The sequence below is a fragment of the Hesperophylax consimilis genome, chromosome 17 (assembly GCF_061612785.1).
Source record: "Hesperophylax consimilis isolate HC1 chromosome 17, BYU_Hcon_1.0, whole genome shotgun sequence".
In the NCBI taxonomy this organism is placed as follows: Eukaryota; Metazoa; Arthropoda; class Insecta; order Trichoptera; family Limnephilidae; genus Hesperophylax; species Hesperophylax consimilis.
Window position 1 is genome coordinate 32,128,237 of NC_142852.1, and position 25,023 is coordinate 32,153,259.

Here is a 25,023-nt window from a genome sequence, read left to right on the forward strand (position 1 = left end):
TTGATGGAAGTTCTGAAAGGTTAACTTTCGGCCTTACTAGATATTAAAATTTTGCAATAGATAGAGTATTCTATATATTATAATTCAATCGAAGTTTTAAGGCTATCCACTTCGACGTGTGAATTAAAATGTTTTCCCAAAGAATAGAAAGAATTCAAAAAAAAATTTTAAACACATAAATTATAAAATAAACTTACACTTCTCAAATTATACCGAATCCATTAAATTTCATAATTTTAACTCCCTCCAAACACGACGTGTAATTTTTGATCAAATCTTATTGTTTAAAATCCTAAATAATGGTCTGGACTCACCAGAACTTACCAATTTAATAAATCTTCATATTCCGTCTAGATCAACCCGACAATCTGATTTATTTTATCTACCCTCGTGTAGAACAAACATTCGAAAAAATTCCCCGATTCCTCGTATATGTGCACAATATAATACAAAATTTTACAACATTGAAATTTTTGGTAATAACCTAAAGAAATATCGATATGAAGTAATGCGTACGATCGATTATTAATATGAGAGTATGAAATGTATCGGCAGCATCTCCTATCCTCTTCCTATTTTCCTCTTCCTCTCCCCTTCCTTTAACACCAAATTAATTTTAAGATATTACTACTTCATTTCCAATGAACTTTAGCATAAGAAACTTCTGTGGCTTGACTTCAGTTAATTTGTATATTTATATCTATCATTGTATATTATGTAAAAGCTGTTTGTTTCTTACAAATAAATAAATAAATAATATAGGAAATATATTACTGTTATTATCTTAATAACTGAATTAAGTAATGATTGAATAGTACGCCACTGCGTTCCAGGATCAAACAGGCAGATATTGGTAGAACTTTAAACGGAAATGTAGTAATAAAAAAACGTGGCGACAGATGTACCTATCTGTAACAATTTTGGCCTTACAGAATTTTGACTCTTAGAAGTTGATGACGTATTAACGCCACACAGGATGGCTTATTTCATATTTGGGGATGCTGTGTGGAGGTGAAAGGACGTGGTTAAAAAGAGTCTTGAAGATACCAATATCGTAGGAGGGAGGAAATGCAGGACGAGTGGTATAAATGAAATGTTTTCGTGCTGGAAAAAAATGAGCAATGTAAATTTATTAATATAAAAATCTCTTCATTATTGGTAATCCTGTTTAAAACTGGACTGCAAGCCGCTTACTGATAAAGTGTTGGTAAATTCGTAATAATATCGAAACACGTGTTTGAACATCGTGACAAAACATTGGTATTTTACTTAAAGTTTCTCACGATATATAAATCAATTCATTCGTTAATTGCGTGCAGTCCCGTTTTTAACAGGAATACAATTTTTTTTCCTGTGGTACAGCGAAGCGCCGGCAAGGCAGAGGTCCTGGGCTCAATTCCTATTTGCGACTGTTTCTTTTTCTGTTTCAAATCTTCCTTTCAGAGTTGCTAATAATGTCTTCAACGTTAAATATTACTATTAGAGGTTTTACTCATTCTGTTACACCAAAAATATTAATAATCTCTTAAAAATAATATTAATTCGCAGGTAGAAAAGCAAAAGACACGTGTTTTTCAATCGAAAAACTTTATTTCTGCAAATTACACATTTTAAATACATCCCGATGTTTTTTTGTCTATCATTATTTACCTCTTGTTCAATCTCGCTTTCGCACTACTCAAAAGAACCGGCAAAAGGGCCACGAAAAAGACACAAGTCATGTTGGCCGAAACGCAGTCGAAACAGCGGTGGATATTATAGGTAGATACTATAAATTCACGTTTCTGACTTGGTGTCGAACCCGCAGACAGTGACTTGTAAATATTTTTTACCTATCGGCCATGACTAGCAAATAGTATTTATCTATAGGAACAGAAACCCCTGGAAAATATTGTAGAATCGATACATTTTTATTGATTACTGGCTGTGCTTCGCCACGCGTTGCTGTGGCTCGGTCTGTGTGTGCAGATAGAGAAACAATAGCACGTGTTGCTTTTTACGTTCAATAGATGGCACTGTTTTTTAAAAAAAAGCATCTTTTTACCTGTCACAGGTGTATTTTGGATGATTTGTATGGCGCCGTTTTTGTGCAAAATCACCTCAAGGGCGCTGTACAAATATATAATACATTTCTACAATGATCTATATTATTAATAACTATTTATGGAGATAATATACAGTAGCATACTTACCTGGTAGGTCACTTGAGATTAACATTTAATTAACATTATCTAATTGTTTATAGGCGAAATTTAGATACAGGATTTAGGACATAATTGGATATAACTGGACTTTCTCTCAGGAATGGTATCTATATTTAATTTAAGGCTATGACAGTTTAAAAAGGTAAGTTTTTAGTTTAGATCTGAATTCTGTTGGACTTGTTATCGATCTTAGTTCCGGAGGGAGTTTATTCCAAGCCTTCGGCCCAGATACTCCGAAAGCGCGATCACCAAACTTAGTATTTGGCTTGCGCTTAGGTTCTATCAGTCTGCCTACAGCTGATGATGTTGCTGATCTAAGAGTTGACTGCCTCAGACCAGTGTTTTCCGGGACGCATAGTTCAGAGATGTAGTGTGGGGCCATTTCATTGATTATTTAAACACCATCCAGCACAATTTGTACTGGATTCTTTCAGGGCACTTGAGCCAGTGAAGGTTACGAAGGTGTTCTGAAATGTGCGAATATTTAGAAACCCCGGTTATGAGAATGCAAAGTTGTGTCAAAATTTCAAAGCAATCGGCGAAGAACTTTCGGAGATTTAAGATGTTGAACAAACGTAGAGTCCCAGAGTTGAAGATACTACCAGTATCGCCATGGTGTAAGACCACCATTCAGAATTGAAAAGTTGCTCCAAACGGCTTTAGCCGTGTTTAGTGACTAGATCTGAATAGCCAGGCACTTCCCCACCTTCCTCTTTCCCTTCCCCACTTACCTTCAGCCTCACAACATCCCCCAATTGGGGATGCCATAGTCTCACTGGCTCCAGACGGGAGCAGTTGGGACTCTTGTGAGGTATTCACTATAAAAAATAAAAAAAAACGACATTTTTATTTTTACAGGTAGATTTTATTAATTACTATACAGGGTGTATCGGCACGTACCCGACAAACTTTAACCAGCTATTCCTTAGCACATTTGGAGTAAAAAATGTTATGGGCACTTTGCTGTCCGGTAACATTTTTTTCTTTTAAAAACAAAAAATAAATAAAATTTCCACACCCCGTTACTGCCCCCAGTATAGGGGTAAAGTACTTGGCAACGCCGCGCTACTGTCATCTCTTTCACACGTATTCTGTCTCAAGTCCCGTGTGGGCTGTTATAAGCAAGTGTGTCGAAAACCATCTTCGCTCTTTCCTACACACTAAATAATAATAGTTAAAAATGAGACGAATGATGCCATACCATTGTTATTGTAAAAGCGCGCCAATACGTAAATATACAACGAAACTCGAATAAGAATTGCCAGGTGGGTTTTTTAATCGCTTTAATCTGACTTCAAACAATAATTAAACACGTAAAAATTTATTAAAATATTTCCAAGTATTATTTAATATAATATTACAGTACAGTACTTTGAACCTTCGCAATAAATTTATTTGATTTTAAGTTTAGTTTGTAGAACTCCATTTCAATTTAGAGATTTTTTTAAATTTTTAATAGTCTTATTATTAAATTTATAAAAACAGTGTGTTTATAAACAAGTTCTGCTAGTTGTAATTATTATTACGCGTGACAGCTGTTTCACCTTCTGACGGCATTATCAAACTGTGGTGAAGCCACTTACAGACGACGTAAGTGATAACTTTCTATTTTTATTATCCTGGCTTTATTGATTTCCGAGTAAATTGTCGTAAATTATTATTTGCTAATTCCTATTATTGCATTGTTTAAAATTTCACTTAATGTCGTTGGTATTTCCAACTGATGACACAGGGGTTTATTTCCCTGAATAATTAAGTATTTTGGGGTCTAATTATCATGCATTTCATTACATCCGATATATCTACACAATTTTTATGTTGAATTGGGGAAAGTTTTATGGCTAAGGGAAGGAGTGGAAGGTGAGGAAGTACCTGGATATTCAGATCTGGTCACCAAATACGGCTAGTCATTTCAAGCAACGTTTAAATTCTGAATTAATTAATCAATTACGAAAAAGCGTGGGGTTAAGAATATTTTTTTAAATTATAGTTGTAATATATTGTCGAGTTTTTAAAAAATTTGCGATGTTTTAAATAAAATTTAATAATTATTATGTAAATTACTTAGCAATCTGGCAGCATTCATTTGCCAGATGTGTGAGTGTGTTGCGCAGCAGTTTTATATGAACCGTTTTTTGATTCATCAGGATTGTTTTTAAAACTATACATTCTTTGTACCTTCAAATTAGTGGAAATAAACTTAAGTGTGTCAAGCTGCTCGTTATGTTCCGGTAATTCTGGAAGGCTTTTAACATAAGCAATAATATTCATAAATCACATTCCGCGAAGTTGTAAATAACTAAATTTATTAAAAAATATACGTTGTAGGATAGCCTAGCAAGTAACATTTTGACAGAGCACTTACGGTGATTTAAAAAACAACGGCGCTGTTCAAATAATCCAATTATTATTATTGATAAGTACCTAAGTGAGGAAAATTGTTTTTAAAAGTGCTCAGAATTATTGGACTTCGATTATAAATTCAGGAAACCTACCAATTAGTTTCTTAGTTTCAAAATTAGACTATTTAATACGTGAAACGCGTAAGAGGTGAAACCAGAGCATTCCAGAGGTGAAACAATTTAGGTACAAAAATAAAACTGATGTGTACAATACAAGAAGACAATCAGTGATTCGCATACGAAAAATGTGAATTATCATTATTGTTAAATAAAATATTTATTTTCTGGTACTGGATTATGTAATACGGGCTTCGTTCGCAGCGACACGCGAGTTGAGTTGCGACGTTGCTTTCAAACTTTGACAAAGGATAAAACAGTGGTGACATGTGGTGAAAATATGTTTAATTAATTTTTTATTAAAAAAAAACGTTACCGGACAGCAAAGTGCCCATAACATTTTTTACTCCAAATGTGCTAAGGAATAGCTGGTTAAAGTTTGTCGGGTTAGTGCCGATACACCCTGTATAATTGAAGTATAATTCTTTCACCAAATACAAAAACCTTGTCTCTGTATGGTGAGGAAGGGTTATTTTTGTTTTACATTATAATACTGCGTGACACGTAAACATTGTATATTTATTGTAAAAAATACAAATTTTAAATTTACAAAAAAAAACTGGAATCGAACACAGGATCTCTTGTATTACCGAAATTGGCGTCTTAAGAGGAAGCTACAAGCCAAAATTGTGTGTATTCTTGGTATTCCTTATATTGTAGGTAGGTAATATGCATTAAAATCGCTTGACAAACGGAGTCTAGAAACGTTCGATTTCAAGCACAAAACTGGTTTTTATTTATTTTGTAAATAATTTTATAAGAAAGCAAAAAAGTTAATCAAGTGAAACTGTCACACATAATCTTAGCTATAATACTGTATTTTTTAAAAGTTGTTTCCTTTACGCGTTCATTCATTTCTATTGAAAAAATATTTTTTTTAGTAGTTTACAATTATATTTTTTATTGAGTAATTTATATATTTATTTGTATTCTACTCAAGCGAAACGATAGGAAAACCTTCAATTTATCTAAAGCATATTTTTTGGTATTCATAATGTACACCAAATCGTTATAAAGATTAATAAAAACAGTGATTTAGCATTAAGCTTCGCCTTAATTAGATAAATTAGCAATAGTCAATACCGCCGTATGCACACTTAAAATTCTTCGACATACTTAAATGTCACTGTCTCAATCTTTCAAATGGCAGCGTCTCTTTCTACGCAAGGAACGTGAGCTATTTCGCATGGATTATTCACGAGAATGACAGGGTCTCGCTCTCTCCGTATGGAGGCGTCCCTCTCGCACACCCCCCCTTTAAGAAAAACGCTCCCCCTTTAACGTATTGGGCGTATAACGACGTTTTCAAGGGGTGTTTGGTTTTCAGCCATTTTGGTGAAATACACACCATGAATTATTTGTACTTGTTCTTATGAGGTAATAACGACTCTCCACAATGATGGCAGGGCACCTAATTAAAAAGGTTCACTTGATCGTGCCATGTCTACACTCGGGCGTCCCCGTCACATTCTACCATTTAAACGGAGAAAACTAACTGATATATTAAAATTTTGGTCAAATTCTTCGTATTCCTGTTAAAAACGGGACTGACGGCAAAACGCGAATTTTGTTTTATTAGGATGTCGAAATTTTAACATTGTGGCATTTCGACATTATACACTGAAAAAAATGAGTTAGCTAAAGTGTTAAGCTAATTGAAGTTGTGTAACCATCGCCTAAACTTGAGCTACTAGTACCAAACTACTTTATGTGCAGATACCGTCGTTGTTTAGTAAAATGTGCTTGAGCTATTACAACCAAACTTTAATAATAGCATACTAAAGGCTTACTTACCTAAACAAAATAATCGGTTTGGTTAATTAAGCTAAAGTAATTTACTAAACCTATTTCACTTTAGTAACTCAAGTTTATGTGTTACTTCCCAAAGTATTTAGCTAAATTTAACTAAACATCTAGTTTGGTTAAATGTTGTGTTCTTATAGCCAAACTTAGGTTGGAATATCTAAATTTGGTATTTTTACATAACAATTAGTTGCTTTGCACAAACTTGAGCTAATGCAACAAAACTTTAGTTAAATTTCCCGAACTTTGGTAGATCTTATCGTTATCGCTAGCGGATACCGCGATCACGAGTTGTTTATTTACGACGCAGTTGTCCGTTCGCCACAGTTCGCACCATACTTGAATTGACGTTTGTTGCTAGTGATAATGGCAAACAAAACCGTGGAGGATTATTTAATTTCTTGGAATCTGGAAGCTTACATAGAAACATTTAAAGGTGAGTTTTTTGTTCATTTTTTTATTGATCTAGAATTTAGATCATGGAACTATGATATATTTTACGATAATATCCATTCTTTTTGATTTAGAAACTGGCACCTTCATTATTCACGACTCAAGTATGCAATAGATTTAGTAGATTTGTATTTATTATGTACCTAGTTTGAAGAGTGCGTGTGGACGCTACAACCAGATTATGTCAGGAGTCATGACACAGGTTACAGAGAATGGTATATAAAAAAATAATAATAATTGGATGACTTGTATAGCGCTGTTTTTGTGCAAAATCACATCAAGGGCGCCTTTATTTCTTTGTTCGTTTCTGCCAGTATTATTTTGTATTTAACGAATGTTGTTTGAAACTGCAGTATTTTCTAAGTTACAGTTTTACCCTAGCCTAGCCTAGCCTGTATAAATATACATTTTTTTAATGAATAATTTTCATTCCTTTTAAAAATAATTTTTTATTTTCTTATTTGAAAATTTTTGTATTTTCTCGTCGTTTTATTCTTTATTTCAGAACAAGCCATAGACTCAAAAACACTCCTGATAATATCTGAAGATGATATTAAAGAATTGATTCCGACTGTAGGGCACCGGGCACTGTTTACAGCACACATTAATGCGCTCAAGTATGTTATTAATCCACCTGTCATAAGTGTAAGTTTTTAAATTTTAATTCATCATTGCTGCTTACAATATGTCATCATTACTGCTTTTTAAAAGCAGTAATGATGACATATTGTATACCTAGGCTAACCATTTGGAAATAGTTGTACCAGACGCGATTTTGATACAAAAATAATAGTATTTAAAATAATAATTCCTGTAATTAATGAATAAATCGACTGCCGGGGGGTCAAGCAATTCCAAAGGGATAAAAACAAAGCTTGACCCCTTCTTTCGCCTTTGTGTACATATCTGCTTTTTGTTTCAGATTGAAGATATACCTTCAAATTCCAAACAAACAACGCCCATATATTATTAACACGATGAATTCGTTGAAAATGACATTTCCTTGTTGGAAAATATAAACAAATCACAAAGAATAACGCAAGAAGCTTTTGAAGAGCAAATTTCGAATGTAAGTTAAATAATTTTAGTAGGTTTCAGATACCTAAGTAACATAGGTTAATTGTTTTATACATTCCGATATGTGTATTTTAGTAGTGGCAGCGTAGAATAGCCGTCCTGTGACTGATATTATGATGATTATAGAAGTGGTTATTAGTTATTTAATCAATATGCAATTTTGTTTTCTAGGACATCATCTCCTATCAATCAATGAAGGGCAAGAACTTTTAATGCAGTTTGAGTCAAAGGGTCTGTTGGAAAATTCTGCCAGACTGTGCAGTACTATTATAAGTAAGGAATTGCAGGGTAATCCAGATAGATCCATTACAAGCAAGAGATTTTATGAATTTGCTTTTCAAATCACCAAAGTCTTTAATAAAGAAAGCGCAGCTGTGTATTTCACCCCATATGTGTGTTTTGGGCCTACCCAAAAAATTGCTGCTAAAGGTAAATTACTAGACACATACAGGCAGCGCCGAAAAGAATTTGCCAAATCAGGACACAAACAATTTTTACTATATTTAAGAAAAAATTATAATAAAAAATGATAATATAAGTGTGTGTATGATCAAACATGTTTTCTTTTTTGAGGCTTTGCTGGTAGCTGGAAACAATAGAGACGATTCTTAACAAAATATCTTTTATATGAATGAGGTTTTTAATAAGTACATTCTAGTCTTACAAAACATAATATTTATTTATTTAGGTTTCATCTCTCAAAAGGGTTGTAATAAACTACCTGCAACTCAAAGTATTTAACCCATGATTCTGAATTATGGGTATAATCGTTCGAGTTGATGGTGGTTACATTTACACCCTGTATTGTTTTCAGCTAAACTGCAAAGCTGCACTTCCTATTTAATATAGATAATCTAACCAAAAAGCTAAGCGACAGTACCTAAAGCTAGCTAGCAGTAGAGAGGTAAAACACCTATATCGGTAGGGCTATTCCAACCGAAGTTTAGTTAATCAACCTAACCATTTTGTAATATTAACTAAATAATAAGGTTACTACATCTAAACAGTTATGTTTTTCTAACCAAACACTACAAAATGGTTTAGGTATAAAATTTTTAGTTTAGGTAACACAACTAAACACAGAAAGCTGTCTCAACTGATTAGTTTAGCTAGAATATCTGAATCGTTAAGCTGTCATAAATACAGTTTAGGTAACACAACTAAACACAAAGCTGTCTCAACCGATTAGTTTAGCTAGAATATCTGAATCGTTAAGCTGTCATAAATACAGTTTAGGTAACATAACTAAACACAAAGCTGACTCAACCGATTAGTTTAGCTAGAATATCTGAATCGTTAAGCTGTCATAAATACAGTTTAGGTAACACAACTAAACACAGAAAGCTGTCTCAACCGATTAGTTTAGCTAGAATATCTGAATCGTTAAGCTGTCATAAATAAACTGCTGTTTAGCAAACAGTAGCTAAAAGTTCGGCAGTCACCACAGCAACTAAACTGTTTAGTAGATAATTACTGAAAATGTAGTAAATAGTACCTAAACATTTCTTTCAGTGTATTTATATTATCTCACTTCAAGAGAAACCTGCGAAACTAAGCGAATCTAAAAGGGATCCAAATGATAATCTAGTCTCCTTCAACGGAAGCAATCTTCCGAACAGGCCTTCCATTGATATGCTTGGTGTAACTATAAGTGACCAGCTCAGGTACGGGGGCTCCATCGAAGCCAGAGTAAAGTTGGCCTCTCAGAAGCTGGGCGTACTGTACAGGGCCCGCAGATACTTTAATAGTACACAACTGCTGACCCTGTACAAATCGCAAGTGCGCCCTACTGTCGAATTTGGCAGCCATCTCTGGTCCGGAGCCCCTAAATACCTGAAAAAACCCTTGACTCTGTGCAAAAACGGGCGGTCCGTTTGATAGATTCCCCAATCTTAACAAACGGACTGCAATCTTTAGAGCACAGGCGTCAGGTAGGTATGCTGTCCTTGTTCTATCGGTATTACAATGGAAGATGCTCTGAGGAACTAGCGTCATTGATCCCTTCGGCACCGGTGCGTAGTCGGGATACACGCCAAACGCGCGCCCAACATTTGTACACGGTTGACATTTGTCACATGAGAACGGGTCGCTTCTACGATTCGTTCTTAAGTTCAACAGCTCGGCTGTGGAACGAACTGCCGGCCTCTGTGTTTCCTCCCTCCTACAACATGGGACTCTTCAAGACCCATGTTCACTCCTTCCTCTCCACAAAAAGACCCTCCACACAGCATCCCCAAAGATGACATAGGCCCTGAGGGAAATTAATTTCTTCAGGGCCTCCTGTGTGGAGTTAATATATATAAAAATAAAAAAAATCTTTAATGAGGACGGCGGAACACGTGTTCGTACAAATTTTAATATTGTTGCCTTTCGTCGTTATATTTTTCAGGAAAATAACACCTGCATGAAAACGTGTTCCTTCTTTATAATTAATATTTTATTTTAGTTTGTGATTATGGCGCTCATTGTTAAATCTGAAGTTGAATAATGGTGTTTGGTACGCACTTGGTACTGACAGGTACATATATACTATATAGTCGACACGGGCTCATTCTGGGCCACTCTACTTTGAAGTTAATTGTCTTCTTGTAAAAGTCCACATGGCAAACTTTGCCCGGTGGCTAAGAGGTTATACACTTGACTCTGGATTCTAAGTGCTCACACCCAAAACAAACATTTCGTATTACTCATCATTAATTATTTGCTAGATGTACACCGTCTCTCTGTCTGTGCTGATACTGTACATCCAACACATAGCGGTGTTTTAAAAAAAGCATGTTTTTACCTGTCACAGGTGACATCTATATAATATAGATATATAAAAAACATACGCGTATTCGAATGTAACGTTGTGCCAAAATTTCAAAGCAATCGATGAAGACTTTCGGAGAATCAAGATTTTGAACAAACGATCATTAACATTTTTATTTATATTAATGTATGACAAATCAACAACGAATTTTATTGTGTTTACATTATAACAAAAATATATTAATACAAAACAAAAACCACACGGAGAAGTATGATCCTGTTAAAAAAGTGATAAGATGCCAATTTCCTGATAATATTAGTCATTCAGAATATATCGAGAACTCGCGTTATTTTTCTAACTAAATCACGACGAAATGCGACAATATCAGTCGTCAGTATTTTTATGAACACTTAATAAAACATTCGCTTTTAACTGATACTTTGTTAGGAACTCTGTCAATTCGTTCGTTGAAGGCCTGCAGTCCCGTTTTTAACAGTAAAACTAATAATTTGACCAGATTTTATATCAGTAAGTTATCTCCGTCCCAATATGCCAGAAAAACCTTTTTTCGATTATTGAAAACAATATTAGCGATTCCCAAATGAAAATTTGAAAGAAAAATCAGAAAAAGATACGGTCACATCTAGAACTTGAACCCAGGACCCTTGACTTGCCGGGGCACTGCTCTACCAACTGAGCTAATGGGACCCTATCTCCTTCGGTCATATTTAACTGTATCATACTTCGTTATTATCTTTTGTCTGTTATTAATTTTTAATAACTTCTTGACACTCGAACCACCATTTAAGGCGAAGCTTAAGGCGATGCCATACGTAGTAATTCAAAATCATGTGTTTTTGGTTTGAAAATTTGGTCGCCTAGAAATGTTTCAGGTGCTTTAATTAAATACTGTCTACTATTGTCTACTATTACTACGTCTAATATTTTAAATTGAGCCGCTATCAATAACAACCCTTACGTAGATGGCGATAAGGTTTAAATTCCCGCTTAACACCATCCGCCTGTTTTGATTTATGCAAGAAAAAAACATGGCCAAAAAGTGCCTTTTATTTTATTTTGTGGATGTTCAGGCATAAATATTTTTTTTTCGATCATTTTATAAATAACTTAATTTGCCACATTATACAATAAAATCATAACCGAAAATGGGTTCGTAAAGTAGGAGATTTCGAACTTTAAAGCAGTTTTCATAGGCCTTTTCATTATTTTTTTCTGGGCTTATAAAAACACTTATCTAAAAAATACTCGATTATTTCAAAGGCCAAGATGTATTCTACTCGCAGTATTTAATTAAAGCATCTGAAACATTTCTAGGCGACCAAATTTTCAAACCAAAAACACATGATTTTGCATTACTACGTAGTGCATCGCCTTAAATGAAGTAATCGATGACGGCTAAAATTCGTTGAAACTCACAATCAGCAGATGTCAAAATATAATTATCGGTTTTGTGGCGGGAATAAGGATTTTAAGTGAGCGAAAAAAATAGACGCCACAGAAAAGATTACAAGCTACAAGAAAACAAAAACATGAATTTTCTAAATCGCTACCGTTACGTTAAAAAAAAATCATAATCTTCGTGTTAATTTGAATTAACACTGGGGCTGAAAGGGTTAAACCAGGCTGTAATAATCATTTCAAGCAACGTTCCGATTGCTAAAATATAAAAATTCAGAACCAACTAAACTTGTTTAGTGAGCTTCCTCTTATCCATCTCCCTTAGTGTCACAGACTCTAAAAATTGAGACTCTTAGTTAGATATCGACATGAAAAATTAACTGTTTTTTTTTTAAAATTTTTATTCAAGGGCCAGATGTATTGTACACGTGTAACGCCGGGTATAGATAAAAATTAATAATTAATCATTTGACTCCCTGGAGAGTTTTCCCAACCGTTGCCACATAGGACATCTCTTTCTAACACAAGCAAGCCACCATCGTTCCTGTCTCTATCGCACGCTTTTCTACGTTAAATGTTTCGCCTCTCTCTCTCTTACGCACACGAAATAATACAACAACGTACCATCTCTTTCTAACTCACATCGCTAGCATCACAATGAAAAGAGAATTAGACATACGTTACAATTATTATTCGTTTCTTTCTTGCACATAACTTCGTCTCACTCTCTCCGTTAAAACGTATGTCCATTTTTTAGCAAGTAAGCATTATAGCAACCCTCGTAGACTAGTATTTCTGCCTCGTTCTAACGTTTAAGTTTGTCTCTTTCTAGCGTAGTTTAATTCGATATCTACCTAGGTGGGTACTTGCGCCGACTATTTCCGCAGTATTTATTTCAAAACTGATTACTATCAGTATCGCCCTAGCAAACATACACCCTACATAATGATTGAAAAACGATTATAGATATTATTAGATAGGTATTTACTTGCGCAGACAAAGCAGTCCCAATTTCGAAAAATGACTAACAAAATACCTTTCTGTTAAAATATTATATTGCAGGTAGGCACTTTATCGCATGATGTCTGAATTAACGCACCATCAGTTCCAATTTTTAAAATAACACTTAAATTCAAAGCGAATCTTATTTAAAGAGTTCATTGATCCAGCGTTTCGCACACTGAGAAAACTCAATTACATAAAACATTGCTAATTTATCAAAAATCTGGTCAAATTCTTCGTATTTCTGTTATAAAGGGGACTGTAGAACAACACGAATTTGCTGTGACACGTGTTCATAAAAAATATATCTATATATATTTTCGCATTGTGTATTATCAGTACCAAGGCAGGTGCATAAACACATGTTCCGATATATTTTCAATGTATTAAAAGTTTATTAGGAATCGGCATGCTATCCTGTTTTTTACAGGATTTTTAATAAATCAGCAATAATCACTTTTCTCCGTGTAGCATTTTTTAAATCTTTGTTACGTATAGATTAAGGTAAAAATATAACGCCATATTAAATGTGGTAGGTAGGTACTGCAATAGAGTGACATATTTAACTTTGCAGTCGTCGGGCGAGGATTCTAACAAAGATATTTCTCCCAGCTGGACAGGAACTCGTAAAATTCATTCTGTCTCATTTATTATTACGGTGAGTTATATATGATTTAAACAGTGTTAAAAAGAGAAAATACTACGCTTTGTATTTGCATTTTAAAGTTTGCAATAAACGCTATCGAAAAAAATTGAACAATCTTTCGGCAATTGAAAAATGAAAATACTGATATTTTCTTTAATAAATATTTTTATATGAAACGAAAAAAATGTAAAAAAGTGACAGTAACTTTTATATAACCTTTGTCTAATTAAACATGTTTTTTAGTTTCGTGTCGAGTTGTAATTACAGTTTAAACGATAAAAACCATCGGTAAAAGTGACTTTAAAAACTTTATCGATGTTTGCGTTTAAAATTTTAATATTTTTAATTGTATTTGCCGATTTGTAATACTAAAATCTGGTGGAGTTTTAAATCTGCTTTCAAAATCGGTATTTAATTTTGGTATACATTAAAAAACAGCGAATCTATTTCAAAATTAACGTCTTCGAAAATATGTCTAAATAATTTTCAAATCCCATAATTTTTAAATGGTAATTGAAGAGAATTTCACTGTAGTTACAAGTGTAGTTAATCCACACCTGCCTTTTGCCTCCTAGGCCCTAGACTGTTAGATTGACATGGTTTTAGCTCACAGTTATCTCATTTGTAATCCATTGTGGACTGCTGGCTTCGCTTCTTTAGACAATCAGGTACTAAACAATCGCAAAACGGCGCTATATAAATTTAACCAGTGTTATTAAACCATCTCTCTGCCGTAAATCTTCCTTTATACCAGTGTTTCTCAATGTGTGGGAGGCACGCCTCACTGCTGGCAATTTGAAACCCTTGATAAGGCAACACACAAATTAATCAAGTATTTATTATAAATTAGGAATTCCAATCGAAGATCTTAAATGGACTAGATAAACTTAAGGTAAAGCTTAATGCCAAATCACTACTTTGATTAATCTTTATAACGAATTGGTGTACATTATGAAAACCAAAAAATATGCTTTAATTAAATTGAAGGTTTTCCTATCGTTTCACTTGAGTAGAATACAAATAAAAAAATAAATTACTCAATAAAAAATATAAATGCAAACTACTACAAAAAATATATTTTCAGTAGAAATGTATGAACGCGTAAAGGAAACAGCTTTTAAAAAATACAGTATTATAGCTAAGATTATCTGTGACAGTTTCACTTGATTAATTTTTTTGCTTTCTTATAAAATTATTTACAAAATAAATAATAACCAGTTTTGTGCTTGAAATCGAACGTTTCTAGACTCCGTTTGTTAAGTTATTTTAATGCCTATTACCTACAATATAAGGTATAACAAGAATATACATATATTGGCTTGTAGCTTCCTCTAAACCGGCGGATTTCTCGGAGAAAAATCTTGTAAAATTATTCGTTTTCCTGTTAAAAATGGGACTGCATTAACGAATGATTTGATATATATCATAAGAAATTATCAGTAAAGTGCAAATATGTTATGGGGAAGTCGGAACACGTGTTCAAATTAATAATAGTTTCGTATCGCGTCCATTATACAGGTCGGGCAAAAATAATCACTCTATTGGAAAACGCTATAACTTTTGCAAATGGCGCCAATTGTCAATTCGGTTTTGACATTTGTGAAGTAAACAAACGCAGAATACAAATCGACAAGACATGAATCGGTTTACTCCGCAAGAACGCGAAATAACAAGCAGTTCCAAAATTTATCAAAAAAAAATTACAGCAAAAGAACATCGGGTGATTACTTTTGCCCCACCCTATATTTATTCGTACACCTGCACGAACACGTGTTCAGATGTATTCTGAGTGACATTCATTTGTATTTTGATAAAAGCCGTACTCATTTTTTCACTTGTGAATTTGACGAGCATTATCGCCTTGCGCGATCAAGTGAATCAGATACTCGAGTCGGGCCATGTCGAGAGTCAGAATAATAGTAGAGTATATATGAGACGATGTATGAATGTGAATGAGGCAAGGATTGAGTGGTGTGACCGAGTTGTTTGGCGGTCTGTCCTCTCTGCCTACCCCTGCTGGGAAACGGCGTGATGGTTAGTTAGTTAATGTACCTACGCGTGAGACACGACTGACTGTCGTTTGGTTTCACGTCATGGTCTCACGTCATGAACCTGGGCACTCCTGCTTAGTCACCAAACGTAGAGAACCACTCGGGATGACCTATGACAGAGGTGTTGGTCATCAAATGAATGGTTACCGGGGAGGCGGCACCTATACCCGCCCTCCAAAATGATTGGGTTGCATTGTGATTTTTGAAGTGGAGCTATTAGAGAAATGGGTACATCGAAAATAAGGTTGAGAACCTCTGCTCTATATTGTCTATGCTTACATACTTTAATATTGCCTACTATAGCTTTAGCTATGTACGTCTAGTGGCATATCTACACGGTACACACTCACGCGTCGTGTGAGCTGACATTGACTAATGACTCGCTCTCTGATTGGCTCTCCCACTGCGTAGCCGTTCCTAATTCAAATTATTCCACATACAGGATGCTCTTAAAAACGCCCAGACTTTTATTATGACGATTAATAATAATTTTTAACCATATATAGTTTTAAAATGTGCATTTCGCCTTCAATTCACATTCTGTTTAAAAAAATCGTTAAATTGAAAATATTTGATCAATTTCGTCAGAAGTAGTCGGGTATACCCAGAGTGGTAGATAATTTTAGTATTGCTTTAAATGCCTTCAATCGTGTTTGGTAACCAGATCTGAATAGTCAGGTAGGTACTTCTCTACCTCCCTCTTCCCCACTTCCCCGTTTCACTGGCCCCTGACCTGTCTTGGAATTTTTAATTTCAAAGGGTAAAAAGGTAGTTTTTTTTTACAAAATTTGTGGGAATTCGTACATTTTGGTCAGTGGCCAACTGATGTATCTATCTGGCTATAGCACTGTATATCAGTATTCTTTAGTAATTGCATCACTAGGCCTGTATTGCCAGGTCTCCTACCAGAGAGAGCAACGTGACGGACGTAAATCTCTCTCATAGCGAACATAAATCGGGCCTGTACGTCAGTTGCAGTTTAAGCTTCGCTTGAGAGATATTTACGTCAAGCTGTTCTCTGGTAGGAGCTATGGCAGGATAGATAAGTGTTGGGAAGTGAGTTAGCTAAGAGTTTCACAGATGCACTCATAGAGGGCAGTGCAAAGAGCTTGCTTGGAAGTCCGCAAGATGGCAGCTAGTAGTCAGTAGTCGCCAGGGCCAGACAAACATGGTGTTTGCAGATCTCATTTAGCCAGCTCCTAGTTAGGTCGACTATCGAGTCACCATTGTAATACGCCAAGTATTGAATAAATCCCTGATTTTATGTAAATAACACAGCAATTAGCCTAGTATAATCTCAATACTAAAAAAATACTGACATAGGTACTGGCTTTATATTTAATGAGTGTCGCTATTTTTTTATCATTTAATTTCAGTTTTGTGGGAAATATTTTTGTAAGAACTATCATTAAATAATATTGTTTAGGCAAAAAGGTTAGAAAATAAAACTTATAACAAGAAAATTTCCCCCCTCCGCACGACGAATAGCGGTTGCGCCTGTTTTAACCCCAATTAATTTTTCTGATTTGGGGAGTTTTTATGAAATTTGGGGAGATTTTATGCAATTTGGGAAGTTTTTATGAAATTTGGGGAGATTTTATGCTATTTAGGGAGTTTTTATGAAATTTTTGGAGTTTTTATGAAATTTGTTATGAGTTTTGGCGACTAAGCTAGGGAGATGTATTTTTTCGGCATACCATCATACTCGTTGTATTAAAACTCCAGTAAAGTTGAAGGTACCTTTGCCGATTGTGTTTATATTTGACTGTAACCCCTCGAAATAAAATAGGACATGCTGTATGTATGTTAAAATACATAAGTATACAGTATGTACCTAACTGGTCCCCTCACCACCACCCGGTACCCACATCCCCAGTCCCCCTAGGGGCGTGCAGAGAGGGGGGTCCTCATTATTATTCCGAGGGGGCCCGCCATTGGATTAATGATAATTAATCATTTTTTTATATATTGTTAATCCATTTTGGTATTTTTCTTTCTTTAGACTTTTTAAAGGGGCAAGCGAAGCCACTCCCATGTTTTACTGAATTCTTTTATATCTTTAGATATATAATAATTATATATCTTTTTAACTATCTTTTATTTATTTATTTTTCTTAATATATAATAATAACGTATCACTGTGTTTAAACACGCTAATCTCTTAGATCGCCTAACCGATTTCAATGAAATTTTTTAAATGTTGATTCCAGCTTTAAGAGGAATCTACAAGCCAAAAATGTGTATATTCTTGGTATACCTTATATTGTAGGATATAGACATTAAAATCGCTTGACAAACGCAGTCTAGAAACGTTAAATTTCAAGCAATAAACGGGTTTTTATTTATTTTGTAAATAATTTTATAAGAAAGAATTAATATATCTGAACACGTGTTCATACACATGCATTTGTCTTGACAATATATATAAACATGAAATGCGAATGATACAGTTTCGTATTTTTAAAAGTTTAAAAGTTTATCATGAGAACTGTTAATTCATTCGGTCCCATCCCATTTTTAGATTTTTAATAAATTAGCAATACTCATTTTACTTCGTGTGTATTGTGAGGCAGAAAGTAGAGGTGGGGAAGTACCCACCTGGCTGTTCAGATGTGTTCACCAAACACGGCTAAAGCCATTTGAAGCGACGTTTCGATCCTGAATGGAGGTATTTTACCAGGGAGATGATGGAAACATCTACAACTCTGCAAAGTAGAGTGTGTCATGCTGTAGATATATAATGCGATGGAGAAGCAAGCCAACGGAAGAATGGAAATATTAATTATTATTTTAATTTGATTTTGGAATCCCTGCCGTTCCGCGTTCTTAATTCGAATTCTTAATTATTTGAATAGGTCGGATTTTACAGCTCTTTTTCTTTTTCAATTACTTTGTTAGTTAGGTACTTCTGTGTGCGTTTACAAAGCAACTTGACACGCTTAAATTTGCAGTCCGATGGAAATAATTTCACTCAGAACCTGTGCCATCTTTGGGAATGCTGTTAGGCGGGTCTTTTCGAGGGAAGGAAGGAGTGAACATGGGTTTTGAAGGAGAGAGGCCTGAAAATCATTTCAAAATAGTGTCGGGGACCTTAGGCCTCTGGCATATTACAGACAGAAGCTATAAGCCAAAAAATGTGTATATTCTTGGCATACCTTATATTGTAGGTAATAGACATTAAAATAGCTTGACAAACGGAGTCTAGAAACGTTCGATTTCAAGCACAAAACTGGTTTTTATTTATTTTTAAAATAATTTTATAAGTAAGCAAAAAAGTTAATCAAGTGAAACTGTCACAGATAATTTTAGCTATACCTAATAATGTATTTTTTAAAGTTGTTTCCTTTACGCGTTCATACATTTCTATAGAAAAAAATATTTTTTAGTAGCTTACATTTATATTTTTTATTGAGTAATTTATTATTTTATTTGTATTCTACTCAAGCGAAATGATATTAAAACCTTCAATTTATCTAAAGCATATTTTTTGGTATTCATAATGTACACCAATTCGTTATAAAGATTAATCAAAATAGTGATTTAGCATTAAGCTTCGCTTTAAGATGCTGTCAGAATGTTGTGTGTGTTTCCGTTTCTTAATAGAATCCTAATAAATGGGATTTTTTTTTTTTTTTTTTTTACAGTAATACCGCACAAGAGTCCCAACTGCTCCCGTCTGGAGCCAGTGAGACTATGGCATCCCCAATTGGGGTATGTTGTGAGGCTGAGGGTATTGGGGAGGGGAGGGAGATGGGGAAGAGGAAGGTGGGGAAGTACCTGGCTATTCAGATCTGGTCACCAAACACGGCTAAAGCCATTTCAAGCAACGTTTCAATTCTGAATGGTGGTCTTACACCAGGGCGATACTGAGAGTATCTTCCACTCTGGAACGTGCCGCAAATATACTACTATATATTATTTTAAATTAATTAATTGTGAAATAACACAAATTAATCAAATAAAATTTATTTGCGCACGCCGGGTTCGAACCCGCGACCTTCGGATCTGTAGTCAAAAGCGTATACCACTAGACCACGCCGGCCATGTTTTTGAACGTATCCGAAAACTAAACATTGTCGTGAAAGGTGATAAACATATAAGTTTTTAAGTATTAAAATTTTGGTATCAATCATAAAAAAGTTTAAAAAATGAATCACCTTACCTAAGTTTTTTCGTCTAAACACTCAGCTAAAATTACTGGTAACGAAAAAAAAACATATTTTATTAGACAAATTTAATACCTATAGACGTTACTGTTACCTCACTTATTGTTTCATATAAAAAATATAAAAATCGTAAAATTTCATGTCGATTCATTTCAATCCGTGTAAATTTTAATTATTCTATGGTTAACTTCTGTATTTGAAACTTCAAATAAGATATGTTTTTAAACAAGATTCCATTCAATGTACCTGCGCGTTCAACACGCTCTTGTGTCCTGTTCAGGGTGGATCAAAGCAAAACGAACTCTAAGCAGAATTCTTGCCTGAACAGACTATGCAATAATTACAATAGCGTATTATCCAAGGTTGATATTTTCAGTTGCGAACTTACCAAATACAAGAGGTTCAAAAAAGAATATTTCTCTGATGGTTTGTGAATAATGTTTATGTCTCTATTGTTTATATCTCCATGGCTATAAATGTATTGTTTTGTAAATTTTCCGTTTTTATAATCTTTGTTTTGTATAATTTATTTAAATAACTTATTCCATATTATGCTGTCTCAGTGGAGGTAAAGTCACAAGGAGGAAATCCATAATTGGTTTTATTTTACTATTTAATACTTATGTACAAACTGATTGAATGTAAACTGTCGATTTCCTGAAAATGAATAAATAAATAAATAAAGACGCTGTCTAGATTGCATTTAGTTCGGATTGAATCTTGCGATCATATATAAAGATAGTTGCTTATAAAAATTTGCGGTGAGAAAAATGAAGACTGGTAGTTCTCATTCGAAGTATGATACAGTTAAATATGACCGAAGGAGATAGGGTCCCATTAGCTCAGTTGGTAGAGCTGTGCCCCGACAAGGCAAGTGTCCTGGGTTCGAGTCCTAGATGGAACTGTTTCGTTTTTATGAGTTTTCTGTTTTATATTTTCGTTTAGGAATCGCTAACATTGTCTTCAATAATTAAATATTTTATATTTGAATATAAAGCGTGGTAAACAACAAAAAAAAGTTTTATCAATTCTAGGTAATTTATGAAACGATGTCTGCGATCACCTTTCTCTCTCATTCACACACTAGTGGTATTGAAAGCGTGCGAAAGAGTCGACATTGCAATTACTCGCTTGGTATCCTCATATATTCTTATCGGTGCGTCGTGGCGACGACCTTGGCGATGTTGTATGCTGTCAAATACTTACAGGATGATTTCTTTCAGAAAGATTTCAATGGTGGTGCTATTTTAAATTAGGTATAGGAAGGTATAATTTTTCTTCCTAAATAGTTTCCCTCGTAAAGGCTGATGATTATTGCCTCCGGAGAGACTAGGCTCTTATTTATATAAAGTATCTACATTTGTTACACGTTGTTTTCCCTGGATTGTGCCAGTATTTAGCGTTGTTTTGCCTAGGTTTTCCAGTATTTAGCGTTGTTTTTCCTAGAGAGTTGTTTTCCCTACATTGTGCCAGTACCTATTTAGCGTTGTTTACCCTAGATTGTGCCAGCATTTAGCGTTGTTTTGCCTAGGTTTTTCCAGTATTTAGCGTTGTTTTTCCTAGAGAGTTGTTTTCCCTAGATTTTGCCAGTATTTAGCGTTGTTTTTCCTAGAGAGTTGTTTTCCCTAGATTGTGCCAGTAGTTAGCGTTGTTTTGCCTAGGTTTTGCCAGTATTTAGCGTTGTTTTCCCTAGACATTGCCAGTATTTAGCGTTGTTTTCTCTAGATTTTGCCAGTATTTAGAGTTTTTTCCCCTAAATATTACCAATAACTATTAGTCCTTAATTATTTTGCAAGTATTTAGAGTTTTTCCCCTAAATATTGCCAATAGCTATTTAGCCTTGTGTTCCATGGATATAGCCAATACTTTGATATCCCTAGATTTGGCCAATATTTAGTGTCTTTTTCCTAGATATTGCAAATATCTTTTTATCGTCGTGTTCCCTAGATATTTAGCGTTATGTTTCTTTGATATGGCCAGTAGGTACTTGTTAACGTTGTTTTCCCTAGATTTGGCCAGTATTTAGCGTTTTTTTCCTTCGATATCGCCTGTATAACGCGCTGTTTTCGCTAGATTTGGCCATTTTTTAGATGCATGTTTTAGGCCATGATTTTCCTAGATGTTACCAATATCTATTAAGCCTTGTATTCCCTAGACGTGGCTAGTATTAATGTTTTTTTTCCTCTATATGCCAACGTCTACTTAGAGTTGCGTTCCCTAGATAATATGACCAGTAGGTACATAGCGTTGTTGTCCGTAGACATAGCCAGTATTTAGTGTTTTTTGTTCAGAATTATATTGCCATCATTTTCATTTCATCCAGATAATGTAGCCAGTATTTTTTGTATTAGTTTTCTCCAGATTGGTTAAACTTTAATTTTTCGTTGTTTTTCCTATATGACATTGTTTTTAGTGGTTTTGCCAAAATTTCTTTGTTTTCTTCAGATATACCTACATTGTAACGACGTACGTATTACGAGTATTTTACGTTGGTTTCCCCCACATTTGACTATTATTTTCTTAATTTCCCAACACGAAGAAAAATGAGTAAATAAAAAAATCTCTTCAAATTATTCGCAATCCTAATAAAAATGGAATTGCAGGCCATTTCCTAATAAGCTATTGGTAAATCCCTAGAATATCAGAACACGTGTTCATGCACCTACCTGCATTTGCCTTATTAATATACAATGGCGAAATGCTATAATATTAGGATTTTTATGAACACGTGTTCCATGATAATAATAGTTTTTCGTGATCATAAATTCGTATTTTACTAAAAGTTTATCAGGAAACCTATCGATTCATTCGTTAAGGGTCTGCAATCCCGTTTTTAACCGGATTACGAATAATTTGAAGAGATTTTTAATAAATTAGCAATACTCCGTGCAAAGGTGCAAAACTCATCAATACATCAAAATTCTGCTTTTAGAGGTGGGATGGGATGACGTTCCTCTTGTTTTTTGTTGGTCAAGTGTGCAAAATTTCATCAATCTCGGAATAAGGCTGTAGATTGTCTATCCTACATTGATCTGAACATGATCCTGTTAAAGAAAGTGATGAACTCTGTGAATTCATTCGTAAAAGGTTACATTCCCGTTTTTAACAACGAATAATTTTACCAAAATTTTAACACATTAACAGTTTTGTTCTTGTACCTCTCTACATTCTGTTATGAAGTCTTAACACCCTGTTCAATTATGAACGCAAAGCCTACCAACCTAGAAACTCTATATATAGTTATATATAATACCGCAGCACGATGGTATGATAGTATTAGTACCTTATTACCTTAGTGTAATACCGCCACCACGGGGTGCCAGCACAATGGCGTCCCGCACAGCCTTTGCCTTCTGCTCGTCTTTTTATGCCTCCATTCTTTCTTTTTTTTTCTGTTTTTTTATTATTTATTATTCCGTAGTGTAAAAAATACAAACTTCATCGATCGGGCCGGGGAGGTTGTCAGTACCTAAGTAGCTACTCTGTTGTCTAGTGATGTCGCGACTATGCGAATCGACATTTTAATCGATTTTTTATTTACACTCTTTTGATTTTTATTAAAAATTGTCCAAAGAAGCGAAGTTAGCAGTCCACAATGGAGTGCTGGTACCTACCCTGATGTATGGAGTGAGGCATGGAACTGGCAAAGAAAGAATGAAAGTAGATTGAATGCTGTTGAAATGATATCCCTGAGGCGTATGTGTGGTAAAACCATGTACGATCGTGTGAGAAATGTGGAGATCCGCAAAGAGTGCAAGGCTGATGTAAGCGTAATGAGTAAGATTAAGAAAGGAACGCTTAGATGGTTTGGGCATGTAGAGCGAATGAGTATGGTAGCAGAAATCGGGGACGCCCGAGGAAGACATGGCACGACCAAGTGAATCAGATACTTGGTTCGGGCCATTTCAAGAGACAGAATAATAAAAGTAGGTATATATGAGACGATGTATGAATGTGAATGATGCAAGGAGTGTGTACCAAGACCGAGTTGTTTGGTGGTCCTTTCTCTCTGCCTACCCCTGCGAGGAAACGGCGTGATGGTTAGTTAGTTAGAATTTACCTTATTTTTACTTTCAATTAACACTTTTAAAGTGTCGTATAAACAATGGGGCATTTTTTATGTAGTTTAATTGAATATTAAAAAAACTGTAAATTCAAATACAATCCAAGTTTCCTGTTAAATGCAACGCATTGCTGTGGCTCAACCTGTCTGTGCAGATAGAGAAACAATAGTGCATGTTGCATTTACGTCCTACGTATGGCGTTGTTTTTTTCTTTAAAAAACACGTTTTTACCTGTCACAGGTGACATCTATATAATATAGGTATATAAAAACACACGCATAATTCGAATGCAAAGTTGTGTCCAAATTTCAAACGAATCGGTGAAGAATTTTCGGAGATTTAAGATTTTAAACAAACGAGCATTTAAATTTTTATTTATATACTATTAAGTATTAGGTACCCAATATTGTGCTTAGTGTACCTTCTCGATGTCGATTCAAAACATTAAAAAATGTTTAAATGTCGATTATGTAACGACCCCACCCCTATTTCTCCAATCCAATTCCGTCCCAGACATAATAAATGATTATATATTTTTTCATTAAATCTCGCCACGCCGATGTGGCCCTTACTGTACGGAAATTAGTATGGGAGAAGGTCTGTTTTCCCTTGCCGCGTGCGTAGAACAAAGGTCGCCCTTTAGACACGCCCTCGCCTCTCTGAACAAAGAAAATGTTCCCTTGAAGTTTGAGATTAAAGAATTTTTTAGAGGTTGTGTTATTTTTTTTTTTGTTTAAATATTTTATTGACTCGGCGTATCGAAGTCCTGTTTGAATCTCGATTTGCATTGCGCCTGTATGTCAATTTATTTGTACGTTCTGTTTTCCTTTTAAAGATGGTGGTCTTTTTAATGTTTCAGTAAAGATT

General features: G+C 34.6%; 1 protein-coding gene and 1 long non-coding RNA gene across 6 annotated transcripts in view; both read left to right on the forward strand.

Annotated features, from left to right (window-relative positions):
- Nucleotides 1-25,023, forward strand: part of LOC149416434 (uncharacterized) — a 183,413-nt gene that overhangs the window by 49,134 nt on the left and 109,256 nt on the right. The window lies entirely within an intron of this gene.
- LOC149416435 (uncharacterized) lies at nucleotides 6,895-8,556 on the forward strand. The gene is made up of 4 exons (XR_016303543.1): nucleotides 6,895-6,962; nucleotides 7,485-7,624; nucleotides 7,902-8,048; nucleotides 8,228-8,556. It is a non-coding gene; the product is annotated as an uncharacterized LOC149416435 (long non-coding RNA).